The sequence below is a fragment of the Bubalus kerabau genome, chromosome 4 (assembly GCF_029407905.1).
Source record: "Bubalus kerabau isolate K-KA32 ecotype Philippines breed swamp buffalo chromosome 4, PCC_UOA_SB_1v2, whole genome shotgun sequence".
Classification (NCBI taxonomy): Eukaryota; Metazoa; Chordata; class Mammalia; order Artiodactyla; family Bovidae; genus Bubalus; species Bubalus kerabau.
The window spans coordinates 42,377,691-42,405,347 of record NC_073627.1 but is presented as its reverse complement, the minus strand read 5'-3'; the positions used below and the strand labels follow the sequence as shown (position 1 = coordinate 42,405,347).

At 45.4% G+C, this 27,657-nt stretch overlaps 1 protein-coding gene and 1 long non-coding RNA gene across 4 annotated transcripts in view; both read left to right on the top strand.

The window, feature by feature from the left end:
• Positions 1-17,841, top strand: part of LOC129649521 (uncharacterized) — a 30,869-nt gene extending 13,028 nt beyond the window's left edge. The window contains exons 1-2 of one of the 2 annotated variants that reach the window (XR_008713139.1): positions 14,727-14,979; positions 16,474-17,841. This is a non-coding gene — a long non-coding RNA (uncharacterized LOC129649521). Of the gene's footprint in view, positions 1-14,726; positions 14,980-16,473 lie in introns of those variants that run through there. The other variant, XR_008713140.1, reaches the window with a different exon arrangement.
• Positions 1-27,657, top strand: part of NXN (nucleoredoxin) — a 161,098-nt gene that overhangs the window by 70,345 nt on the left and 63,096 nt on the right. The window lies entirely within an intron of this gene.

Sequence of the window (27,657 nt, the reverse complement as noted above, 5' to 3'; positions counted from 1 at the left end):
ATTTGTATAAGTCACCGCCTTCATAAAACAATTACAGGCTTCCCTTGTGGCTCAGCTGGTAAAGAAGCAGCCTGCAATGCGGGAGACCTGGGTTTGATCCCTGGGTTGGGAAGATCCCCTGGAGAAGGAAAAGGGTATCCATTCCAGTATTCTGGCCTGGAGAATTCCATGGGCTGTATAGACTATGGGGTCTCAAAGAGTCAGACACGACTGAGGGACTTTTACTCACTCGCTTATTCACTTAATCATTCCTCACGGCTGCTGTTATTGTCTTCATTATCATAACATTATCATAACATTGGGAGGGGTTCTAGAAGGTCTTGTGTCCAACCATCAAGAAATATTGAAACATCAGCTCTCAGTCTTAAAATAGCAATTGTTTCTAACCACCTAAATTCATAGATCATTTGGAAGAACTCTTTAAAAAAGTTAGAAGGCTGGAGGAAAAGAAACAAGACGGGGTGGGTGGGTGAATTGGGGTGGTGGTCTCCATCTTTGTTCACTAGCTCAGAAGACGTCTTTTGAATTGGATAATTTTCCTGGAGGCAGGGCTAGTTTGTTCCCTCTAGAATTTGCTGACTAGGGATGTCTTCCTGTTTTTAAGGCAGGGTTTTCATTTTAACAAAATATCTCTTCCACAAAACAACTTAAATATCACTTGGAAATTCCGATGGGATTTTTCTTGTAAAATAGGTTTATAGCTTCTTAGAGGGTAACAGAAATGTGCATTTCTTACTGTTCTGAAGCCTCTGGGAAGGAAAGACAGCTGTGGGCAAAATATTTACAGACTGAAAAGAACTGTTATTGATGTCCATGGATGAGCTGTTCTCTTACAGGAGCTGTAATAATGATTATTAGCCTTTGCACAGCACTGTATACAACACTTTTGTATGCATATAGCATAGGATCCTTACAACAGCCCTGGTAAGGGGAATCAGATTGGCATTTTTTCATCTCCATTTACAGTTGGTGAAACTGGAGCTCATCAATTTCAGATGGTTTTCAGTTTCAGGAAGATTGAAATTGCTCGTCCAGAGCCATTTAGTATTAATAGGCAAGCACAAAGCTAGCGTGTTTTTTTTTTTTTTTTTTAGAAATCTTTTAAAAACATTCATTACCTACATGCCAGTCATTCAGTTCAGTTCAGTCGCTCAGTCATGTCCAACTTTTTGCAACCACGTGAATTGCAGCATGCCAGGCTTCTCTGTCTATCACCAACTCCCAGAGTCCACCCAAACCCATGTCCATCGAGTCGGTGATGCCATCCAACCGTCTCATCCTCTGTTGTCCCCTTCTCCTGCTCTCAATCTTTCCCAGTATCAGGGCCTTCTCAAATGAGTCAGCTCTTCACATCAGGTGGCCAAAGTATTGGAGTTTCAGCTTTAACATCAGTCCTTCCAGTGAACACCCAGGACCGATCTCCTTTAGGATGCACTGGTTGGATCTCCTTGCAGTCCAAGGGACTCTCGAGAGTCTTCTCCAACACTACAGTTCAAAAGGATCAATTCTTCGGTGCTCAGCTTTCTTTATGGTCCAACTCTCACATCCATGCATGACCACTGGAAAAACCATAGCCTTGACTAGATGGACCTTTGTTGGCAAAGTAATGTCTCTGCTTTTTAATATGCTGTCTAGGTTGGTCATAACTTTCCTTCTAAGGAGTAAGCGCCTTTTAATTTCATGGCTGCAATCACCATCTGCAGTGATTTTGGAGTCCAGAAAAATAAAGTCAGCCACTGTTTCCCCATTTATTTGCCATGAAGTGATGGGACCGGATGCCATGATCTTCATTTTCTGAATATTGAGCTTTAAGCTAACTTTTTCACTCTCCTCTTTCACTTTCATCAAGAGGCTCTCTAGTTCTTCTTCACTTTCTGCCATAAGGGTGGTGTCATCTGCATATCTGAGGTTATTGATATTTCTCCCGGCAATCTTGATTCCAGCTTGTGCTTCCTCCAGCCCAGCGTTTCTCATGATGTACTCTGCATATAAGTTAAATAAGCAGGGTGACAATATACAGCCTTGACGTTCTTCTTTTCCTATTTGGAACCAGTCTGTTGTTCCATGTCCAGTTCTAACTGTTGCTTCCTGACCTGCATACAAATTTCTCAAGACGCAGATCAGGTAGTCTGGTATTCCCATCTCTTTAAGAATTTTCCACAGTTTATTGTGATCCACACAGCCAAGGCTTTGGCATAGTCAATAAAGCAGAAATAGATGTTTTTCTGGAACTCTCTTGCTTTTTCGATGATCCAGCGGATGTTAGCAATTTGATCTCTCATTCCTCTGCCTTTTCTAAAACCAGCTTGAACATCTGGAAGTTCACGATTCACATAGTCAGCTCCTAATCTTATTTTTGCTGACTGTGTAGAGCCTCTCCATCTTTGGCTGCAAAGAATGCAATCAATCTGATTTTGGTGTTGACCATCTGGTGATGTCCATGTGTAGAGTCTTCTCTTGTGTTGTTGGAAGAGGGTGTTTGCTATGACCAATGGGTTCTCTTGGCAGAACTCTATTAGCCTTTGCCCTGCTTCATTCTGTACTCCAAGGCCAAATTGCCTGTTACTCCAGGTGTTTCTTGACTTCCTACTTTTGCATTCCAGTCTCCTATAATGAAAGGGACATCTTTTTTGGGTATTCTAGAAGGTCTTGTACGGAGAAGGCAATGGCACCCCACTCCAGTACTCTTGCCTGGAAAATCCCATGGACGGAGGAGCCTGGTAGGCTCCAGTCCATGGGGTCGCTAAGAGTTGGGCATGACTGAGCGACTTCACTTTCACTTTTCACTTTCATGTGTTGGAGAAGGAAATGGCAACCTACTCCAGTATTCTTGCCGGAGAATCCCAGGGACAGAGGAGCCTAGTGGGCTGCCATCTATGGGGTTGCACAGAGTCGGACACGACTGAAGCGACTTAGCAGCAGCAGCAGGTCTTGTAAGTCTTCACAGGACTGTTCAACTTAAGCTTTTTCAGCATTACTGGTCAGGGCGTAGACTTGGATTACCGTGATGTTGAATGGTTTGCCTTGGAAACGAACAGAGATCATTCTGTTGTTTTTGAAATTGCATCCAAATACTGCATTTCAGACTCTTTTGTTGACTATGATGGCTACTCCATTTCTTCTAAGGGATTCCTGCCCACAGTAGTAGGTATAATGGTCATCTGAGTTAAATTCACCCATTCCAGTCCATCTTAGTTCACTGATTCCTAGAATGTCGATGTTCACTCTTACCGTCTCCTGTTTGACCACTCCCAATTTGCCTTGATTCATGGACCTAACATTCCAGGTTCCTCTGCAATATTGCTCTTTACAGCATCAGACTTTACTTCCATCACCCGTCACATCCACAACAGGGGGTGTTTTTGCTTTGGCTCCGTCTCTTTATTCTTTCTAGAGTTATTTCTCCACTGATCTCCAGTAGCATATTGGGCACCTACCAACGTGGGTAGTTCATCTTTCAGTGTCCTGAAATGACTTAACATGTATTACCATTAATTAACATGTATTACCTACCATTAATTTCACCTCTTTTTGACCTGTTTTTTTACTGACTTATTTGGCTGCATTGGGTCTTAATTGTGGCATGTGGGTTCCAGAGTGTGCAGGCTCAGTAGTTGTGGTGCAAGAACCTAGTTGCTCTATGGCCCGTGGGGTCCCAGCTCCCTGACCAGGGATCAAACTCTCATCCTCTGCGTTGCACAGCTGACTCTTAACTACTGGACCACCATGAAAGTCCCTCTTTTTAACCTTTTTAATGTGACTATCAGGAAATTTAAAATTACATAAGTGGCTCACATTATATTGGGTTGGCCAAAAAGTCCATTTGTGTTTTTAACATATAAAGCAGCAATGGCTAGAACGATTTTCTGTGGTGTTTTAATAGCATAATTTGTGTCTTATACAAATAATATGCCTTTATGTTTTATTCTCCTTCTGGCATATAATCACACCCTCCATTATTTTGGGTAGGGGTGGGTTGATATGTTTTGAAGACTGCTTTAAGAAGCTTGTAAATTATGGAACTTCCCTGGTGGTCCAGTGGTTAAGACTCTGCACTTACACAGCAGGGGACACGGATTAGTGAGCTAAGAATCCCACATATTGCACGAGTCATGTGCTTCTTTCTTCAAAAGAATTATATGCTTAAAAAAAATTTTTTTTATTATTTTAAAAAGAAGCATATAATTTATTTTATAATTTTAATGTAATTTATACGATTTTAATGGCACCACCTTCCAGGGAGGGCTGATTGATTAGCACTGTCCTTCTTTGGGAGCTGTCTATTAGACCCACGGTGCCTCGAGTGTGAGAGTATGAGTTTGTGTGTGAACACACATACATGTGTATGTATGCGTTTGTGTGTGACCAGGAGAGAGAGGGAAGGAGGATGGGAAACAGATTCTCCAGGGCTCTGCCAAATTTTGTGGTCCCCACCCTTTAAGAGTCTGATTCTTGACTGGTGGGGAGTAAAGATTTGGATTCTACCCCCACCTCCCCCTCCCCTTAAAGAAATCCGCCCTGTGGATGAGTCTCTGTGGCTGATGGGAATTCACTGAACCAGAGCAGGGAAAAGGCTGAAAATCACCACATTAGAAAGGATCACTTTATAGCCCTCAGCTTGCAGTAGAAAGGACCATGGGGAAGGGTTTTCTTTTATGAGCATTTCCTGATTGGTTTCATCCCGTCCTCTGGTCCCTGGTGGTGATGGGAGGTTAGGGAAGCAGAATCAGTTGTTCACCAGATGGGAGGCCGAAGTCCGGGGGCTCACAGGTGTCTTTCTCCACTAACTGTCCCCGTTCGCAGCCCTCGAGGCCAGCCCTTCCCGGGCTCAGCGGGGCTTACAGCTTAACTGTTAAATCAGCAGATGTTGTGAGGCATGTACAGACAGAGTTTGGTCTAATTCAGTCTAATTATTAAAGTTCTTGGCAGGAATTCTGCGTGAATCACCTCCAGAAAAATTTATATTAAAGTTAATGCTACACCTCTGACTCTGAGCCCACAAAACTGAGAAAACAACTCACGAGTTCTAAGTCCACAAGTGTGGCCTTAACTCCCCCTTGTCCATAGGTCTAGTGACTTTTTCCCACCAACAAAAGCATGTGAATTTTATTAAGAACTTGGAAGGGTGGGGGAGGGCTCCAAGGGGACCTCTCCAGCAGGGAGTTACTCTGATCCTTGAATTGAAGCAGATGTCAGGTCCGCAGGCCATGGGGTCAGACTGCCTGACTTCACATCCTGCCAAGCCCTCTCTGGGTAGTGTGGTTTGGGGCAGGGTCCTTAATCTCTCTGAACCTTAGTGTTCCTCCTGGCAAACAGGCATGATCAAATGCAGAGATTTGTCTAGATACTGAAAATCCATACCGGATACATGAGCTAATGCAGATCCCGCTCATGGCAGAGTGGCAGAGGTGAGCACCTGACGTTGTTAGCACTTGTGTTGCTGGTTGTTGTTGTCGCTCACTGGGCTGCACTGTTCTGGGTGGCAGCACACTGGGTCCCACTCCTGAGCATAGACCCCGAGAAGACCATAATTCAGAGGCACGCGCAGTACACTCCAGTGTTTGTTGCAGCACAGTTGACAATAGCCAGGGCATGGAGACAGCCTAAATGTCCATCAGCAGAGGAACAGATAAAGAAGATGTGGTGTGTGCATTGTGTGTGTGTGTGTGTGTGTGTGTATATATATGTTTGTATGTATATACACACACACACAATGGAATATTAGCCATAAAAAGAATGACATTGGGTCATTTGTAGAGACATGGATGGACCTAGAGTCTGTCATAAGGAGTGAAGTAAGTCAGAAAGAGAAAAATAAATATTGTATATTAATGCATATATGTGGAATCTAGAAAAATGGTACAGATGAACCTAGTTGCAGGGTAGAACTAGAGATGCAAACATAGAGAAAAGATGTGTGGACATGGCAGAAGGGAAAGGGGGGTGGGATGAATTGGGGAATTGACATATATAGCTGCCATGTATAAAACAGCTAGCCAGTGGGGACCTGGAGTACAGTGCAGGGAGCGTAGCTTGGTGCTCCGTGATGACCTAGATGGGTGGGATGGGGCAGGGAAGGGAGATACGAGAGGGAGGGGACGTATGCATACATACGGCTGATTCGCTTCACTGGACAGTAGAAACGATGCAATGTAAAGCAACGATACCCCAATTTTAAAATGGTACGTGTAGACAGGCACCAGTATATGCTGTGCTCCCCTTTCTTCCCTTCCTTCCCTCCTCACTTCTTTATAAACAGCTTTTGGGGGAAAGAAAACGAGCCCTGGGAAGCCCGTGGCATTGCCACCCAATGACAGTTGACTTTGAATAGCCTCCCTTCTCTTCTCAGCCTTGGGGCTGGGGCAGGGCCCAGTGAGGCCGCCTGCTTTTTTGTGTGTCTTTTGTCATCACTGCTCTCCCACTAATCCGTTGGTGCCAGTCTCTATGGAGGGATGCTAAATTTCACCACGATTTTCAGGGTTCAGAGAGACTCTCTGATGACTTCTGCTTGTTGAAGGTCATGAATATCAAATGTTGATGCTTGAAATTAAAAAAAATTTTTTTTTCTATTCCCTTTATAGTTTCTAGCATGATAGAGCTAATGTTGATTTATGCCTGGGATGCATTATAGATATTTGTTCTTTGAATGTGTGGGAGCAGTGAATAACATAAGATTGGTGAGAGGTAAGTGGATAGCAGTAAGACTTGCTCTTGGTTTCAGGTTCACTCTTGACTCATCAGCTGGGGCAAACGCTGCAGGGGTATTTTTGGGAGATGACCATGGAGGCCTGACTGGTCTTGCTGTCCAGCTGTCAGACAGATGGAACTTTCTTAGACCAGGTGTAAATGACAAGTTGAAGGACAAATCCAGTTGAAGTCATATTTAGTTGATGTTTGTTGGGTGCCTACATTTTTGCTGGGCATTGTTCTGGTTTTAATGATGGCGTGTCATTTGATCCTATGACTATGGTCTGAGGTAGGGACCAGAAAGGAAATCAAGATGAGGGCATGTGAAGTCACACCGAGTCAGGACAGAGCTGGGAGGTGAAACCAGGTCTCTTGTTTCCCAGGCCAGGGTTCTTACTTGGCATAAACTGCAGGAGAAGTCAGTGACCACTCCTATGCCAGCTATTGTTATCCCACTTAACTTAGATATCACACCCCCTCCCTCCAAATTGCTGAATTTGGAGAGGCTAAAGTAGAGCTTTCCTGGTAGCTCAGCTGGTAAAGAATCCACCTGCAGTGCAGGAGATCCCAATTCGATTCCTGGGTCAAGAAGATAGGCCTGGAGAAGGGATAGGCTACCCACTCCAGTATTCTTGGGCTTTCCTGGTGGCCCAGATGGCAAAGAATCTGCCTGCAATGAGGGAGACCTGGGTTCAATCCCTGGATTGGGAAGATCCTCTGGAGGAAGGCATGGTAACCCACTCCAGTATTCTTGCCTGGAGGATTCCCTTGGACAGAGGTGCCTGGCCTCTGTCAAATTAGTCCATGGGGTCAAAAAGAGTCAGATACGACTGAGCAGCTTAGCACACACCAAGTAGATGCAAATTAGAATATAGACCTCAGGGACTTCCCGGGTAGCCCAGTGGTTAAGACTTCACTTTCCAGTTGGGGGTGGGGTGGTAGACGCGGGTATAGGTTCCATCCATGGTCAGGGAGCTCGGATCCCACATGCCTTGTGGCCAAAAATCAAAATGTTAAAGGGAAGCAATATTGTAATGAATTCAATAAAGACTTTAAAAATGGTCCACATTTTTTAAAAAAAAGAATAGAGACCTGTCTTCTCAAAGTCTATGCTCCTGCCTCAGAACCATCTTGCCTCTCAGAAGATGCTTCCAACCTAACAGATTGGGTCATTTTTAACATCTGTGTAGAGCGATCACAAGCTTTTCAATATTACAAACCTTTCTTTCCTCAAAAAGAAAAAAGGCCGACATTCTTGGCTGTCTTTTTTGTAGACGTTAGCTTTGGAGTGATTTTTGGCTTTGTAAGTAAAGTGCTGAAGTGGAGGCCCAGTCCCAGTGGTAAGAATTTGAAAAATTAATGTCATTCATATTTTCTGAACTGGCAGCTCCCTTTTGCCTGTAAATAAACTCACCACCTCCCCATTCCCACCCAGGGAGGATCCCCAATGCTAGCCAAGGTTTGCCAACAGCCTTTTGTCAGGAAAGAGATTTCCTCCTGACTTTTTTTTTTACCTAATCTGTGACTGGCTGTTTCTACAAGAGGTGGGGAGTGGAGGTGAGGGAAGAACTTAGGTTTCAGAGCCTGATGCCTAGTCCAGTTTTCTGCCTGTGTGACCTTGGGCAAGTCTGCTGCTTCTAAGTCTGTTTGGCCATCTCTGAAACGCTTGTCTGTCCTCTTTAGCTTTTTAGCTATAGCTTTTTAAAAAAGTATATATTTATTTATTTTTGGTTACACTGGTTCTCAATGTGGGGGAACAGCATTGCCCTCCAGGAAACCTGTCATGACCAGGAGAATGTCCTTCAGTGCGCTAGGCAGCCCACACCACAGACACACCATTTGGTTCCTTAAAACCCAGGTTGAGAAACCTTGAGATAGAGGAAGAATGGCCTGGGAGGCTGGGGCGGTACACAGGGGGAGGGAGTATAGGGTCAGGCTGAGGTGGGAACAAAGATGAATCGCTAAAGGAAAGAAAGGGGCAGCTGTGGGCAGGGAGTTATTTGAGAATTGAGTATTGTTCTGAGCTTCTGGAACTTCTAGACGCACAATGTCAAGTCATCCTTAAATAATCGTGCAGCAAAGATTCATTTAACACTGAACTGCAGAGCACCCTGTATTGAAGACGTCTTTGCTAATTACCCTGGGACTGGGCATTATGGAGCTAATAGCTTATGCTGCCCTGTACTTTCTCTATTTTCTTTCAACAATAGCGGAACAAGCAGGATGTCAGTAAGACAGCCCAGCATTTTCCTCATCTTACTAAATTGAAGTGATTGCCTTTCTCTACCTGACTGATGGGAGAAGAACACATCCGACCCTGGAAGGTGCTTTCAAATAAGAGTGGAGTTTCTTTTTTCTTTCTGGACCACATGGCCCATCCTGTTAATTGAGTGTCCCCAAAGCAGTGTTGAGGAGCCCGTGGTGGCTTTGTTTCCACTTTCCCAGGACGAAGCCAGGCCTCTGTGCTGCAGCCAGGGTGCTCACCCAACTGTGGCCATCACACCTCCGCCTCCCCTTCCCCAAGACAGAGCATTCAGGTTCTCCACTGTGCCTGGCTCGGGCTTGTCCGGGACCTGCCAGGAGCTGAAGGTTGTTTTCTTTCTCCCACAGGAAATAATTTTCCTGGGCATGGCAGTCCCGTGTTGCCAATCCCTTGCTTTCACGAAAGCTCACGTGTGTGTGACAGGGGCATTATTGTTGGGCGTGCTGCAGTTTCCATTCCAGATTCCATGTTTATCTGCTGCAGGGATTTTTCTCTGAGAGGCATAATTTAAACAGTAAGGTAGAAGGAGGGACAGATTTGAAAAAAAAAAAAAGAATAGTCTGCGATTCTGGCAACTAAGAAATGGGGTGAGGGGCAGTTGAGTGGCCACATGCCAGTGGTTGAACGTGGGTCAGCTTCAGTGGCTGGGGCTGTGCTTGGTTCTTAAGGGAGTTTTGAACTAAATGAGAAAGTCCTATTACCAGGAACAGCTTTTTCTATAAAAACAAATGCCAATTCCAGAGAAACTCCCCTGGGCTAGAGTGGATGAGATGGAACATGGTGGGGACCGGGTAGTTTAATAAATGTTTAGATTCAGTTAAAAATGAAGTCAAAATACAAATAAAGAGAAGAGCTGAAACCATTTAGAGAGCATGGACAGTGTGCCAGGTGCTGGGTTCAGTACTAGAGACATACTTAATCCTCCTTACAGCCCTGAAAATTGTAGGAACGATTCATGAGGCCCGTTTACCAAAAGGTTTAGCCTTGGAAGAAATCGACAGAATGATGTTGGGAGAAATGAGGTCTCCTTGAGCCAGGAAGTATTATTGTACGGGCTTCTGGGTGGTGGTTAATTTCGTGTTGTCCCCACGCTGAGCTTTGTCATGGCAGCGCATGACAGAGCCTTTCAGCACAAACCAGAGCACTTCTCCTGGTTTATGTGTTACCTTCTTACACTTTTCCACTTCTTTGGGGAGCCTATTTTCCCCCTCTTTCTTTTAAAGAAGATGAACTCTAAAGGGAACTATAAAGGGAAGGAGTGAGCAGAAAAGAGGAGAAAGGAAATCAGGCCAGAAGTTAAAAGAGAGAGCTGGTCCTTATTAGTTACCTATTTTATATATAGTAGTAGGTATATGGGCTTCCCTGGTGGCTCAGTGGTAAAGAACCTGCCTGCCAAGGCAAGAGACACGGGTTCAATCCCTGATCCAGGAAGATCCCCTGGAGAAAGAACTGGCAACTCACTCTAGTATTCTTGCCTGGGAAATCCCATGGACAGAGGATCCTGGCAGGCTACAGTCCAAGGGGTAGCAAAAGCATCGGACATGACTTAGCAACTAAACGACAACAACAAAGTGTGTATATGTCAATCCCAATCTCGCAAGTTATGAAATAGATAACTAATAAGGGCCTCTGTATAGCACAGGGAACTCTACTTGATACCCTGTAATGACTTAGGTGGGAAGAGAATCTAGATCTGCACGTATGTATAACTGATTCACTTTGCTGTACACCTAGAACTAACACAGCATTGTAAACCCGCTGTACGCCAATAAATTTTTGTTTTTAAGTGAGAGCTGGGACTCCAGGGAAAACTCTGGAGTGGCTGGCCGAGTGGGCTGCAGGGGAACCTGTGTTTGTCCTCATTTCAGGTGTGGCGCTGCCCCGCTCTGCCAGGTGGATTTAAATTTCACATGGTCACATCTCCGTTATGCATCCTGCCGGGAGGGAGCATGTTAGCACAGGTCTTATAAAGCAGGGCAGAGTAGACGGGGGCCCCTCTTTCCATCATAACTCTGCCAGAGCCATGAGAGCTGCCAGCAGGAGGATCCCGGATCAGGGAGGGTCAGGTATAGTATTTCGTGTGGCCTCCTGAAAGCCTCAGGCTTGGCTCAGGCTGCTGGACCGTAGAGAGAATTCTTGACAAAGTGAACAGCAAGGAGGGTGCTCTTACCAGAGACTGAACACAGTGGAGAAGCTGTCCCCTTTGAGGCCAGGACAGGAAGGTGGAGTCTCTGTCCAGCCTCTGCCTGGATTTTCCTCAGAGACTTCCTTGCTTTCTCCTCTAACAAGATGTCATTTCAAGGAGTCTCCACAATCCATGTACACTCAGAAAGCTCACCTTCCCACCCTCCCCCTGGACGTGTGACCTGCTACGATGGGACTGCTGCAGTCCACTCAGCAGTGAGCGGGACTCCGTCTGCCCTCCGCAGCAGGGTTCTCAACCCGACGTTTTTGCCCTTTAGGGACATATGACAATGTCTGAAGACTTTTTAAAAAATATTTGACTGCACTGGGTCTTAGCTGTGACACGTGGGATCTAGTTTCCTGACCAGGGATCAAACCCAGGTCCCTGCAGTGGAAGTGTGGAGTCTTAGCCACTAGATCACCAGGGAAGTCCCTGTCTGGAGACTTTTTTAAAAATTAAACTTTATTTAGGGCAGTTTTAGATTTATAGAAAAATTGAGCAGAAAGTAGGAAATCCCCATTTATACCTTTTTTTACCCCAGGTCTTCTGTTATTCAGTTCAGTTCAGTTGCTTATTCATGTCCGACTCTTTGCGACCCCATGTACTGCAGAACTCGATGCCTCCCTGTCCATCACCAACTCCTGGAGCTTGCTCAGACTCATGTCCATCGAGTCGGTGATACCTTCCAACCATCTCATCCTCTGTCGTCTCCTCCTCCTCCCGCCTTCAATCTTTCCCAATATCAGGGTCTTTTCCAGTGAGTCAGTTCTTCACGTCAGGTGGCCATAGTACTGGATTTTCAGCTTCAGCATCAGTCCTTCCAATGAATATTCAGGACTGATTTCCTTTAGAATGGACTGGTTGGATCTCCTTGCAGTCCAAGGGACTCTCAAGAGTCTACTTCAACGCCACAGTTCAAAAGCATCAATTCTTTGGTGCTCAGCTTTCTTTATAGTCCAACTCTCACATCCATACTTGACTGCTGGAAAATCATAGCTTTGACTAGATGGACCTTTGTTGGCAAAATAATGTCTCCTCTCTGCTTTTAAATATGCTGTCTAGGTTGGTCACAGCTTTTTTTCCAAGGAGTAAGTGTCTTTTACATGGCTGCAGTCACCATCTGCAGTGATTTATTCCTGTTATTAACATCTTGCATTGAAATGGTATATTTTAAATTTGTTTTCTTTTTAATTGGAGTAAATTGCTTTATAATGTTGTGTTCATTTCTGTTGTACAACAGCATGAATCGGCTATATGTATACATATATACCTTCCCTCTTGAGCCTCCCTCATTTGTTGAACAAATGTCGTACAATGTGGTACAATTGATGAACCAACACTGATAATTGATTTAAAGTCCATTGTTTACCAAAGGTAACACTTGCAATTCTGTAGGTTTAGGTTTTGACTGATGCATAAAATGACATGTACCCCCCATTACAATAAGTACAGAATAGTTTCACTGTCCTAAAATCTCCCATGATTTCTGGAGACTTTTTTGGGGGGGAATGTGTCCTTATTGCAGCATGAGGGATCTTAGTTCCCTGACCAGGAATTGAACCCTTGCTCCCTGCGGTGGAAGTGCAGAGTCCTAATCATTAGACCACCAGGGAATTTCCCCCGGAGACATTTCTGATAGTCACAACTGGGAGAGTGCTGCTGACATCCAGTGGGCAGAGGCCAGGAATGCTGCCAAATGTTCTGTAATGCACAAGACGATGCCCTAATGAAAAGCCAGTAGTGCCAAGACTGTGAAACCCCGCTGTACACACTTGTGCAGGTGGTATTGTGTGTGCGGTGGACGTGAGGGTCGTCAGGCTCCAGGGCTGCAGAGGAACCTGGCATTTTGGATGGTGGGAGGCCTGGCTGTGCATTGGCAGCGAAGAGGGAAGATGTGGAAAGTCCTGAGGAGAAAATGAACTGTAACTTGCAGGCAGCATTTCAGCTGTAATCACTCACACATATTGCTTTAACTCTCACCCTCTTAAATTCAAACCCTGAGGCCTGAGTCCAATTAAAATGCCCCGAATTATAATTATTGGGTTGTGCATGGTGGGGTTAGCTTAGGTTACTCTCAAATTAAATGCAGTCGGAGCATCCGGAACTAAAAGCCCAAGTCTTGGGTTCAGATCCCCTGTATTTAAGCAATGTCAGTGATTTCTCACTGCTTCCGTTTCTTCTTCTGAAAAGGAAAACAGTTGTCTTTCTTGTCTTGACTTAGAGTGTGTTTATGAATTGCTCTATGCTGTGTACTACACTGTGCTTCCCTCCTAGACCAGTTGGTAAAGAATCTTCCTGCAATGCAGGAGACCTGGGTTTGATTCCTGGGTTGGGAAGATCCCCTGGAGAAGGAAATGGCAACCCACTCCAGAATTCTTGCCTGGAAAATCCCATGGACAGAGCCTGGCGGGCTGCAGTCCATGGGGTGGCAAGAGTTGGACACGACTTAGCGACTAAATCACCACCACCACTGTGAGCTTTTGTGACGCCATTGTGTTATGGGCAGCAAGACATACTGTTAAAGAATTAATTAATTAGAAATTTCCCAAGGAGTGGCATTTTTATTCTGGAAAGGGCTTATTCGGGGCTTCCCTTCTGGCTCAGTGGTAAAGAACTCACTTGCCAGTTGAGGAGACACAAGTTTGATCCCTGGTCCAGGAAGATCCCACATGCCACAGAGCAACTAAGCCAGCGCATTGCTACTACTGAGCCCACTAGCCACAGAGCCTGTGCTCTGCAGCAAGAGAAGCCACCGCAATGAGAAGCCCCCTCTGTCCACAATTAGAGAGCAGTGCCCACGCAGCAACGAAGACCCAGCACAGCCAAAAATAACTAACTAACTAAATAATATATATATATATATTTTTTTTTTTAAAGAAAAGGGCTTACGTGGATGCTGAGGTTTGTGGGCGAGAGTGGTAAGCTATAAGATGACTGCTTTTCAAGACGAGATTTATAAGGGAAAAAAATACAAGGTTTATAAAAGTCAGCAATTCCTGCAAATGGAGGGCTTGTGCTCAAGAATCGGGTGGCGTGGCTTACACGGGTCCTGCAGACCTCTCATCGCTCCCTAAAGTCTTGTCATGTGGCGGCAAGGCCTTTATTCCTTTGATAGGCCTGGGAGGAGAATCAAAAAACCAAGCTCACTCCCTTAGAGAAAGTAAATATGGATAAAGAGAAATTGTCCTGTTCCTAAATTACCTCCTCCACCCTCATCTTCCTGAAGTCATAAAACACTAAATATAACCAGAAAAATGATCTTTTAAAAAAAAAAAAGAAAAACTTCTTTTGTGGGTGGGTCTTTGGGCTGGAGAGGGAAAAGCTTTACAGAACAAAAAGCTTCCAACCAAGGCATGTAAAACAAATTTTATTAAAACATTAATTATCTCCCACCTGCTGGTACCTTGTGAAGTTCAGAGGAAAAGGGCTAATTGAGAACAGCATTTGATGTTCAGGAGAGTTGCTGGGCTCTTTCCTCTCCTTAAAAGGGATTTGTTCTTAATCAAGATTATTTCCTAATAAGTAGGTCCACACACCGAGTTCGCGTTTGCATTTTTTTGATAGTTTAATTAAGATCCTTCACACGTGCGGTGTCGACTTTGGTTGTTTCAAATTTAATGTCTTGGAAGCCTAGACCTTGGGTTTGAGGCATTTGTCTTTAGTGATAAGGGCTCATGAACTGGCCGTAGTCACGTCCCAAGTATCCTTGGCCTTAAACTTGAAACCCCAGGCTTCACTCTCATTTTGCATCCTGCAGCCCCACAGGAGTCACCCGTCTGCATTTCTCATGTAATTCCACCTTCCCACCGTTGGCCTTTTGACCTGAATTGCAGAATCAGTCCAGGTATCGGGGCTCAGAGCTTTTCAGTGTGTTGCAACTACAGTATCTTCAGCTCCTATTCAGCACTTAGTGGTCAGGTGACTGATGGGCGGAGGAGCTGAGATTTGAACTTCTTTCCTGACTGGAATCAAGCCTTTAGCCAGAAGGCTGTCCTGCTTTCTCTTGCTGTTCCCCACAAAGACTTAGAAACTAACTCCCACTTTCTGAATCTTGTTTTTATGAGTCTGGAATTTTGAGTGGATCCATCAAAGTTTATTTATATTCCAGTGTATCAAGAAAGTCCTTTGACATCCCAGCTGTATTTTTTCATTGTGATTGATAATAACAGTTGCCTAAAGACTTTGGAGCTCTCTCTCTCTTTTTTTTTTAAATCTCGCTGAACTTTCTCCAGCCTTGTTCTAAGACGGGCATTCTCTCTCCTCTCTCTCCCTTTTATTACAAGCTCCTTTCGCCCAGTCTGGTCTCCTTTTCTATGCCTTTGAATGGCATCTGTGCCACATCCCTGATAGGTGGTTATCAGCCCAGGTTGAAGGGGAAGGAACACTTCCTGAGCATCTGCCATGCCCCAGACACTTTCTGAACGTGGATTATCGCCCCTAGTTTCCTCAGCAACCCTGTGATAGCTGTAAACTGTCTTACGAACAAGGGAACTGAAGCTTGGAAAGGTTCAGTGTTTAGCTCAGGACCTCATGGCCGGTGCGGTGTTACCGAACAAGGATTCAAAACCAGGGCTCTGTGACATCAGCCTACGTTCTTTCGACTTGACTGTGCTTCTTTCCACTTGACTGTGCTTCTTTCCATTGCATGGGAATTGGGTTTAATGGCATTTTGCTTTTCCTTAGGGAAGAGAGGCAGAGAAGGCTTATAGAAACACATGGAAGACCTTGTTCTTCCCCACCTCCCCAGAAGCCAGAGGCCATCTCAGTAATGGAGGTTCACTTCCATCAAGGGGGTGGAAGCACTGGGTCATGTAGCTGCTAGGCTAGCACACGGGTTCTTGGTATTTTTGTTTATCTATGGCTAGTGCTGACAAAACAGATTCTTTTCTTGGCCTCATCACTCAGGAGAAGTGAGCTGTAGGATTTTAGTGAACAGAGTAGAGGACTAAAATGCCTGTGATTTGAAAAATCTCCAAATACCTGGTGCAGAAGAATGTGTCCTTGGTGACTTGGTGACAAGAGCTTCCTGCATCCCACTCGTGAATTGCACACTGCCCTGTTGCACAGAATTCTGCACATACCCTCTCCTCCCTGCCATCCATCCCTCACTGCTGTGGTCTCTTCCCTGCGAGGGTACCAACCAGTCCACCAACCAGTATTTATTGAGCTCCTGCTAGATAAAAGTTGGTTTGTTGTGCCCAGACTGTCTGGCAAAAATGTCAGAATACATAATAGACCATGATCAAGGCATTCTTCCTTTTGATTTAGGTCAGGATTCAAAGCGCCCAGAGGAGTAAGAGCTATTATTTCTCTACCTTCTGTACGTCATGTCTTTCAGGATCACAGGAAAGGATTTTGATCCACTTTCTAGAACTGAAGCCTTCAGGATCCAGCCATTTCCCGAAGAGCCTTAAAAGTCATTGTGCCATTGAGACTTGATTTCCTGCCCTTGTGTCCCTTTTTCCTGCTGATTTACCCTGCTCCTCCCTGGAATCCCTGGCTGTTCCCTCACCACAGTGACTTCTAGTAGCCTAGCAACATTGATCTCGTGGAGCAAAGCCACCCAGGTACTGCTGGCCCTGCCAAGGAGAGATCACGTGAAGGTGTCAGGTAGCCAGCAAAATATATCTCCTTGGACTAGATATTCCTTTGGCTTGGTAAGGGCAAACCTCTTTAGTCCAGCCTGGATGTGAGGGGACCTTCTGCTTGTTTTATTGATTTTTTTTTTTAGCCAAAGCAATGTTAGCAGAGCCAAGAATAATGCTGGAAAGATTATGCACAAGATCATGGTCTTGCACAGTTTCCTGACAGTGGTCCAGCCTGCCGTCCACTTGGGACCCGAGAGCTTCGGTTGAGAAACCCTGCGCTGCGATCAGAATGTGATGGATCTGAACACAAGCTTTTAGCTTCTGATGGACCCTGCCTCATGCCAGCCTCTTGCTGCCTTTTATGTGGCTCCCAGCCAGGAGTTTTGAGCTGTGTTCAGAGCCTTTGTTTAGGATTTCCTAAGGGACATCAGAGGCTTCCCAAGTGAAGCAGTGGTAAAGAACCCGCCTGCCAACGCAGGAGACACAAGAGATGCAGGTTCAATCTCTGAGTCGGGAAGATCCCCTGGAGAAGGAAATGGCAACCTACTCCAGTATTCTTAACTGGAAAATTCCATGGACAGAAGAGCCTGGTGGGCTATGGTCCATGGGGTAGCAAAGAGTTGGATACAACTGAGCGCGCGTGCACACACACAAGGGACATCAAAAGCATGTCCCCAGGTGGGCACAGAGCCTGTCTTCAGAATGAAGCATCTGCAAAAAGAAAAGGAAAAGACTGTTTGATTCCAGAGACTATTCATGGCTGAGAAATGGAAGACTGGAAGCAAGTGATGCTGTGTGGAATCCTTAAACCCTTCTTAGTGTCTGCCTCCTGCTCAGACCTGCACATCTTGTGACTACAGTCACTATCTAAGCCTTGCCCGATCTGTGTGGGACCTGTCATCCTGGGAAGACCCTTTCCTTGGGACTCTCTCTTGTACCCCCTCATCCCACCCAGGAAACATGGCTTAGGACTGCTTTGTCTGAACTGTCCCTCTTACCCCTGAGATGACACTTGCCAGACTCCTCTTTCATACACACTTCAGTTATTCTTCCTTGTCTTCAGCTGTATATCTGGTGGGGAAAACCCCACGTGTTAATAAACAGCGAGTTTTAAAACATCATTTTCATCGTGTCTAGAAATTACAAGTACAGGACAGTGGGCAACCCTGGCAAGCAGTGTGTATGACTGTTACCAAACTAGGATCAGCCAGCTCTCCACGAGGATCTGCAGTTTACCAGCTGACTTTATTGGGGTGGATTAAGCAGATGTGAGAGTGTGGCAACTATGTTTTTGATTTCTGGTCCCCTAGGATTTAGATTGGTGCTTTGGATACAGCTGCTTACGAATTTTCAGCACATGTTCTAGAAACATGTTTTACTAGGACCTCCAGAGGCGATGAGACATCATCTCAAGCTGGTTCATTGAGTCATAAGGGGCCATCCTTCCCTTTTCTGGTATCTGACTGTCTGTATCCCCATCCAGGACACTGTGTTTCCTCATTATCTAGGGGACTAGAATCCAGATTAGGAACCAGAGGGATTTTTAGAAAGGCAGGTGGGTGGAGAGGTGGGGGTATATGACCACTGAATTTCTGTCCCCCAGGCTGTGCTGGGTCTGCTCCTGGTACTTGCTTCTGCGAACCCTGATTTTCTCTACTTGTTGCTGACCACACCCCACATCACCACTCACAGTGCCCCAAGTCTTTCTTTAGATGTACAGTAAGTCCCCTATATATGCGTTCAGTTCCAAGAGCACCCTCATAAGTCCAATTTGTTCTTCAATCCAACAAAATTAGCCTAGGTACCCAACTAACACAATTGGCTACAGAGTACCTGGTGTCTCAGGCAGTAAAGAATCTGCTTGTAGTACAGGAGACCCGGGTTCGATCCCAGGGTTGGAGAGATCCCCTGGAGAAGGAAATGGCAACCCACTCCAGTGTTCTTGCCTGGAGAATCCCATGGACAGAGGAGCCTGGTGGGCTACAGTCCATGGGGTGAAAAGAGTCGGACATGACTGAGCGACTCACACCGTACTGTAATAGGCTTACAGTACTGTTTACACGGATAACACATAAAAAGCAAAAGCAAAAACTGTAACACTTCTAATCTTACAGTGGAGTACCTTGAGAAGTACCGACTGCTTCTATGCCTGCTTCTGGACATCCTGGGCTTGAAATAAAGATACTGTACCACTGTGTGATACAGTATACCATACGGTTGCTGCTGCTGCTAAGTCGCTTCAGTCGTGTCTGACTCTGTGCAACCCCATAGACGTCTGGCAGCCCACCAGGCTCCCCCGTCCCTGGGATTCTCCAGGCAAGAACACTGGAGTGGGTTGCCATTTCCTTCTCCAGTGCATGAAAGTGAAAAGTGAAAGTGAAGTCGCTCAGTCGTGTCTGACTCTCAGCGACCCCATGGACTGCAGCCTACCAGGCTCCTCCATCCATGGGATTTTCCAGGCAAGAGTACTGGAGTGGGGTGCCATTGCCTTCTCCATACCATACGGTACTGTACAGTAAAGCACACAAAAGCACAACCACCTGCAGAGGGTGCATGCTCGTGACAGTGTACGCCAGACGTGTGAACTAAGGGGATTAGACACGTGAACCGCGTGTTCAAACCTCTGAAAGTTTGCAACTTGAAGGTTCACATGTAAGGGACTTACTGTGCTCACCCCACTCACCAGGTTGAGGTCCGTGGCCTTGCTGCCCTCGTTTTTGTACCTTGACCTCTGGGCTTCCGTCTCCCCTGAACTCTTTACTAAGTGAGCTTTCCCCTGAACTTGTCTGTTCAGGAATTTCTGGTTTTCCCGGGGTTGTGCCTGCTCTGGGGACAGGATTCCTGAGCTTGTCCTCATAGGTGGTCTCCCTGGAGGGGAGGTTTAGTGTCGTCACCCAGGATGTTTATGGCCACCTTTTTTCTTTCTTTAGCCTGAGGTCAGGAAGGTGCTGTAGGAGTTTGGAGCTGTGGATGTCATCCAGGAACAAAGACTACTTTTACAACAGCCAGGCTTCTGCCCAGGGAGCTCAAGGGAGAAAAGGAGAGAGGAGGAGAGACCTCAGCTGTGAACAGGGTGTTTCCAGGACTGAAAAACTAAGATTCAGTAACAGAGGGTCAGGCTCCTTTATCCAGATCGGCTCTCTTCTTCACCACAGTCTTTCCCTTCCTGTTCTCGTTGGCCCAGTCCCTGCACATGTTGGTATGAAGGACCAATGAGTGGGAAGCAAAGAGAAAAATAGTCCTTTTTATTTTTTAAATTTAAAAATGGGAAATTTATGTTCTGTGAATTGATATCCAAGACCCAGTGGAGGGAGGAAGAGGCGAGATCTTTTCTTAGAGATCTTTCTCTCACCCACCCACCCTTCCTCAGGAGAGATGAAACCATCCACTCCCACCTTCCTCCTGGTGCTCCAGGGCCTGGCTTCTAGGGACTGTGCTGGCTTGTATCTCATGGTCACTCATGACCAAGCAGAGTCCAGTTCGCTTTCCTCACAAGCTCTGGGTTCTGCAGGCTCCATGCTCCATGGAATCCCAGTTCCAACGGCCCAGCTCTGTGCTTCCTATCACCTCTCGGGAGGATGCGAGCTGATTGCCTCCTCATGTCCTCAGCGGCCAATAGAATCCACCTCGCCTTCAACAAACAGCTTCCCACAAGTGTTCTCTAGGTCCTCAAGCCTCCCGGCTTCTCCTCCCAGAATGACCTGCAGCACACCCCCGTCCCTTCAGGCGATGCTCACGTGAAACATTCTCTCCTGGGTTCTCCGTTCTTACCTGCTGTAAACATACTGTGATTATATCCCTCGTTCTCTCGAAATTCGATACATTAAGTCCAGTTCTTCACTCTAACTTGTAGCCCCAGGATGGGTCTGAGCAGGTAGAAATGTGTGATGTGTGGGGTAAGCAGAGTTGGAGACCTGCTATTCAGCCCTTTGGCAGCTGCCTGGTGGCACAGAACAGACCCCACTCCGGCCTCTCTCCTGTTGCTGCTCATTGAGCGACCTCAGCAAGGCCATCACAGAGTCACAGTGAGTCATGGTTTCCCATTCTACAAAAAGGGGATCTACAGCCATATAGAAAGCGAAAGTGTTAGTCGCTCAGTCGTGTCTGACTGTTTGTGACCCCACGAACTATATAGCCTGTCAGGCTCCTCTGCCCACGGAATTCTCTAGGCAAGAATACTGTAGTGAGTTGCCATTTCCTTCTCTAGGGGATCTTCCCAACTCAGGGATCAAACCTTCGTCTCCTGCCTTGCAGGTGGATTCTTTACCATCTGAGCCACCAGGGAAGCCCACATCCATATAACAGTGACTCAAAAAACATTGTCTCAAGTTTGGGATTGACTTGTCACACTGCTATAATTAAAATGGATAACCAACAAGGATCCACTGTATAGCTCAGGGAACTCTGCTCAATGTTAGGTGGCAGCCTGGATGGGAGGGAAGCGTGGGCTACATATACATGAGGGAATGGATACATGTATATGAATGGCGAGTCCCTTTGCTGTCCCCTGAAAGTGTCACAGCATTGTTAATTGACCACACTCCAGTGTGAAATGAAAAGTTAGAAAAACGTTGTCTTGGGGGAGCAACAAGGTTTTCCATTTTGTCTTCTGGGGAAGCAATGTGGTAATGGGCAACAAGGGAGGTTTTTGGCATCAGAACTCCTTTCTGTTCTACTTTTACTATTCCATGGCTCTGATTCCTTAAATAAAGTTACTTAACCTCTCTGAACCTCATTTTTCTTGTCTGTAAACATGGGGCTGATGACGATGTGGCAGCGGTTAAATTATGTGAGAGGCCAGGGCAATGCAAGGTATACAAGAGGCACCTCATACGAGGTGATTGTAAGGAGCTTGGTTGTTGGGGCACTAGAGACACTTGACAGTTGGGTGTGGCAAGTGACTTAACCCTGGAAAATCTTTTGGGTACTGTTGAGTTTTGCCAGCAAGCCAGGTAACAGTATCAGTGTCTTCCCTGGATGTCCTGGATGTTCACTTTGCTCTTCAAGGTAAGTGAAGTGCAAGTCACTCAGTTGTGTCTGATTCTCTGCGACCCCATGGACTATATAGTTCATGGAATTCTCCAGGCCAGAATCCTGGAGTGGTTAGCCGTTCCCTTCTCCAGGGCATCTTCCCAACCCAGGGATTGAACCTAGGTCTCCCGCATTGCAGGCGGATTCTTTACCAGATGAGCCACAAGGGAAGCCCAAGAATACTGGAGTGGGTAGCCTATCCCTTCTCCAGGGGATCTTCTTGATCCAGGAATTGAACTGGGGTCTCCTGCAATGCAGGTGGATTCTTTACAAACTGAGCTAACAGAGAAGCCCAAATGACATGCAAACCATTTCAGGCCTTCACTATGCAACCTTCATTCATTCACCAGAGTTAAGCTAGTTCCTGTATTTTCCTAGTGCTTGAAAAGGTACTGGCTGAACACAATAACCACTATTTATGGTTGAGTCCGTATGGACAAAAGAAGCCCAAGCATCACCGTGCAGAGTGATGATTACTACTAAATGACCTCATGTGTGTAACACACTCACACCAGTACATGGCCTGGTCATGTGAGCTGTTTTGTAAGCATACACTCTCCATTACAGCGTTAAGAGGATGTCTAAGGCTAAGGACCAAGGAGGGCTGCTTTGGAGAGAGGCTTGTGCGAATAGGTGGTGCTTGATCTGTCTTAGGGAAGAATAGGGGCTCACCAGGTGCACAGGTGTGAAGATGGGGGTGGGGAGCATTGAGTGGGAGGAGGGTTCTCCAGGCAGATGTAACTGCCGAAGCAAAGAGCTGTTTGATGCACGAAAGTGATGGACTGCCTTCACTTATCTAGCTGAGGAATTTGGTCTTTATCCTCAGGGTGTCTGGGGATGATAAAAGGATGTTTTCTTTTTTTTTTTTCCCCTTTTCTTTTTTAAATTATTTTTTTAATTAGAGTATAGTTGCTTTGTAACGTGTTGTTTCTGCTGTACAACAAAGTGAATCAGCTATTTGTATACGTAAATCCCCTCCGTCTTGAGCCTCCCTCCTCCCCCCAGCCCCATCCCACCCCTCTGGGTCATCACAGGGCACTGAGCTGGGCTCCCTGTGCTCACAGCAGCCTCCCACTGGCTGGCTGTTTTACACATGGCAGTTGTATATACGTCAATGCTACTTTCTCAAATTCGACCCGCCCTCAATAAAAGGATGTTAAGTAGAGTTTTGTTTTTGGATAAGGACAGATTGGGGGACCAGCCTGGAAATGGTTGGGAGGCAGATGTAGTAACCTGGATCCAAACTTCCACTAAGGCAGTTGGGGTGGAGGGCAGGCAGGGGATGGGGTCGTGGGGGTAGGGTGGATTCAGGAGGGGAAGTGACTGAGTAGACAGGAGGAAGAGGGAAGTGTGGGGCTGGACTCCCGGTCTTCTGGCGTGGGAAACCAGGTGGAGGCTTGTTGGTGTCATTTACCGAGACCAGGAACAATAGCAGAGGAACACAGGGACGGGAGGTGTTCACTGGTGGGAAAGGGAACACGCCCAGCTGGAAGGTGCCACGTGTTCACTCTGCAATTCTCAATTACTTACCCCTGTGTGCTTAGTTGCACAGTCGTGTCTGACTCTTTGCGACCCTATGGACTGTAGCCCACCAGGCTCCTCTGTCCATGGGATATTCCAGGCAAGATACTGGAGTGGGTTGCCATTTCCTCCTCCAGGGGATCTTCCCGGCCCAGGGATCGAACCCACGTCTCCTGTGTCTCCTGCATTGTTGGATGGATTCTTTACCACTGAGCCACCTGGGAAACCCCACTTACACCCAGACCAAGGAACAAATGTTTGGTTTTTCTTTTTGGCATAAGTTTGTGTGTGTGTGTGTATAACTTAATACAATAAAACACACAGGTCATAAGCATTCAGTTCAATGTGTTTGGACAACTGTTATGTAAATATCATTCAAAACAAGGTGTAGAACATCTCCGATTTTTGTAGAAAGTGCCCTGACACTCCTCTCCCCGACCCTTACCCCATCACTTTTCTTCTCCTGCCACTATACTTTAGTTTTCCCTGTTCTAAAATGTCATGTAAATGGAATCACACCTAGGCATTTAAGGTCCATAAGGATAGTCCCTGTTGTTGCGTCTATCAGTAGTGTGCTCTTTGTTATCCCTGAGAATATTCCACTGAATGAGCACTCAGGTCACAGCTTCTCCGTTCTTCTGCAGATAGAGCTGTGAATTATTTCCAGTTTGGGGTTGGGGGGGACTGCTATAAACATTTTTCTAGAATTCTCTTTATGGCTAGGTTTTCCATTTTCCGTGGGTGAATAACATGAGTAGTATGGTAGGGTTATAGAGTAAATGTATATTTATGTTGATAACAGTTCTTCAGGGTAGTTGTACCATCTTATCCCCCCACCAGCAGTGTTTTCGATTTGTTCCAGCTCCTCACCAGCATTTGGTGTTGCCAGTCTTTACTTTTTGCTGTTCTGTGTGTGAAGTGGGTTTAATTTGCTTTTCCCTGATGACTAATGATGTGGTAAACCTTTCCATATGCTTATTTGGCCATCTGCCTATCTGTTTTTTGAAGTGTCTATTCAAATCCATTGCCCATTTTTTATCAGGGTGTTGTTCATCTTTTTATTGTTGATTTGTAAAAGTTCTTTATGTAGTCCGGGTAGGAATTCTTTGTCAAATACACATTTCATACGTTTTTGGTTTAAATTTTTTTGTTTTTTTTTGGCTACACCAGTCAGTATGTGGGATCTTAGTTCCGTGACCAAGGATAGAACCCTCACCCCTGGCATTGGAAGTACAGAGTCTTAACCACTGAAACACCAGCGAAGTCCCTGTTTTTGGATTTAATATCACTTGGTTCTACCCATTTAGAGGCACTAAACACTAGAGGCATTTTCAGATTCTTGTCAGGAAGTTTTAAGATGTCACATACTTTAGTTATTATAATCACTTATTTTTATTGTTGGAAATAACAATAGAATGTAGATTTTGCCTTCTGTTCTAGCTTTGCCATTCAGTGACTCTAGCTCCATAAAAGTCACTTAACCTCTCTGAACCTCACTTTTCTCATATATGAACATAGCAGTGGTGATGATGCCCATCTCTCAGGGCTGTTTTGGAGATTAAATGCAATTATGTGTATGAGGGCCACTGTTCCTGACTCTTGCAGGTGGGGATTTGGGCTGAGCTCTGCCCACGCAGGCACAGCTGGGAGGGGGGTTCAGGATGGGTTTTAATATAATAAAATTTTATAAAAAAAAAAAATGGATTGTAAATTCCAAACTTCAAATCTCACAGTGGAGAAAATATTGTAATTGAACTCTCATGTGTCCAGCCTCAATGGTTCACAGCCCAGTACTATTTCATTCATAGCCACCTACACTAACATTTCCTCCCTGGCTTACTTTGAAGCAAGTCCCAGATGTTATATCATTTCCATCATGACTGTTTTGGTGTGTATTTCTAAAAGATAAGGACTCCTTCAAAACATACATGCACACAACCAAAATGTCATTATTACACCTTAAAAATTAATGACTCTGTAGTAATACTGTTATTTTTTATGGTTTATTTGAATGACTTGTCTAAATTTTGATCATCACAACAAGCTAGCTCCCTTTTATCCTTATGGCTCTTCTTTTTTTTTTATCAAAAATTTTTTAAAAAGTTGAAGTATGGTTGATTTACAGTATTGTGCCAATCTGTGTGGTATACTCAGATATACACATACGTCCATTCCTTATTTCTTTTCTTTTCCATTATGGTTTATCCCAGGAGACTGGATATAGTTCTGTGTGCTATACAGTAGGACCTTGTTTATCCATTCTAAATGTAATAGTTTGCGTCTACCAGCCGCAAACTCCCAGTCCATCCCTCGTCCCCACTCCAGCCCCGCTGCACCACGCTCCCCCTTGGCAACCACAACTGTGTTGTTCTCTATGTCTGTGAGGCTGTTTCTGTTTTTGTAGATAAGTTCATTTGTGCTTACTGGTGCTTCTTGAACTTGTATATAGGCTCTTTGGAGTCATATATTCTGCAGTTCAGCTGTCTGATTCCCCTTCACTTTTGAAAAATATTTATTTAACTATGAAAATTTATGTATATATGTAGTATTTGGCTGAGCTGGGTCTTATTAATAGTTGCAGCATGTGCTATCTTTAGTTGCAAACTCTTGGTTGTGGCATGTGGGATCCAGCTCCTTGACCAGGGATTGACTCTAACCTGGGCCGCCTGCCTTGAGAGCATGGAGTCGTAGCCACTGGACCACCAAGGAAGTGCCTCTTCACTGTTTTTCTTAAAACCTTTATATCCAGTATAACATACATCCAGAAAGGTACAAAAGACATAAATGCACAAGTTGATGCATTATTATAAAGTGAACTCCCAGGTTCAGTTCAGTTCAGTGGTTCACTCGTGTCTGATTCTTGGCAACCCCATGGACTGCAGCACACCAGGCCTCCCTGTCCATCACCACCTCCTGGAGTTTACTCAAACTCATGTGCATTGAGTCAGTGATGCCATCCAACCATCTCATCCTCTGTTGTCCCCTTCTCCCCCCACCTTCAATCTTTCCCAGCATCAGGGTCTTTTCAAATGAGTCAGCTCTTCGCATCAGATGGCCAAAGTATTGGAGTTTCAGCTTCAGCATCAGTCCTTCCAATGAATATTCAGGACTGATTTCCTTTAGGATGGACTGGTTGGATCTCTTTGCAGGTAACTGCATCTAAATCAAGAAATAGACCCTTGTCAGACCCTCAGAGCCTCCTGTGTACCCCTCTCCTTGCACAAACGCCTCCTCGCCTTCACCCTGACTTTTATGGAGATCACTTTCTTGCCTCCCTCAAGAGTTTTCAACCTAAGTGTGCTTCCCTAAGCACTGTGATTTAGTTTTGCCTGTTTGGAAGCTTTATATAAGTAGAATTATTTATTAATCTAAGAATGAAGTCACATTTGTCACCCTTTTCATTTAGAATGAGTGCTTTTGTGTCAGAACTCTTTCAGCACACTGAGATTTTCATTCCTGTTTTTTCTTTCACCTTCTGTTATTTTGGACAAGCTTCATTGTCCTGCCTTTCACGTTTAGGCTCTTTTTCACTTTTTGGACCTATTTTCAACCTCACTCTTCACAAGAAGTCATTCCACAACCATTCAGACTCTAGCTGATTGTCCTTTGTTCTCACACCTCACTCCAATACCTGACACTTTCTGAGTGTGAGCAGAGGCGGGGTTTATGCCTCCTGGCAGAGAAGGAGCAGAAAGGGAGGGAGAACTTTTGACATGTTTGAACCAATGGACCCTGATCTGAGCACTGGCTCCATAACCCTGGTTATGGGACCTAATGGAGAAGGGGACTCATGTCAGATAGCCATATCCTATTTTCATATTTTAAAAAAATCATTTGACCATACCACATGGCATGTGGGATCTTAGCTCTCTGACCAGGGATCAAACCCATGTCTCCTGCATTGGCAGCATGGAATCTTGACCACTGGACTTCCAGGGAAGTCCCTAGCCTTATCCTATTTTCAGACCAAATGCCCTGATTAGTTTCCAGTTGGAAATACCTGTTTTTCATAGTCAGCTTACTCTTTTGGCAGAAAGGATGCTTGGTTCCTGGAGAAGGCAATGGCACCCCACTCCAGTACTGTTGCCTGGAAAATCCCATGGATGGAGGAGCCTGGTAGGCTGCAGTCCATGGGGTCGCTAAGAGTCAGACACGCCTGAGTGACTTCACTTTCACTTTCCACTTTTCATGTATTGGAGAAGGAAATGGCAACCCACTCCAGTGTTCTTGCCTGGAGAATCCCAGGGACGGAGAACCCTGGTGGGCTGCAGTCCATGGGGTCACACAGAGTCGGACACGACTGAAGCGACAGCAGCAGCATGCTTGGTTCCTGAATTTGTATAAGGAATTTGACCAATAGACCCCCAGCTCTGCTCCCTTGG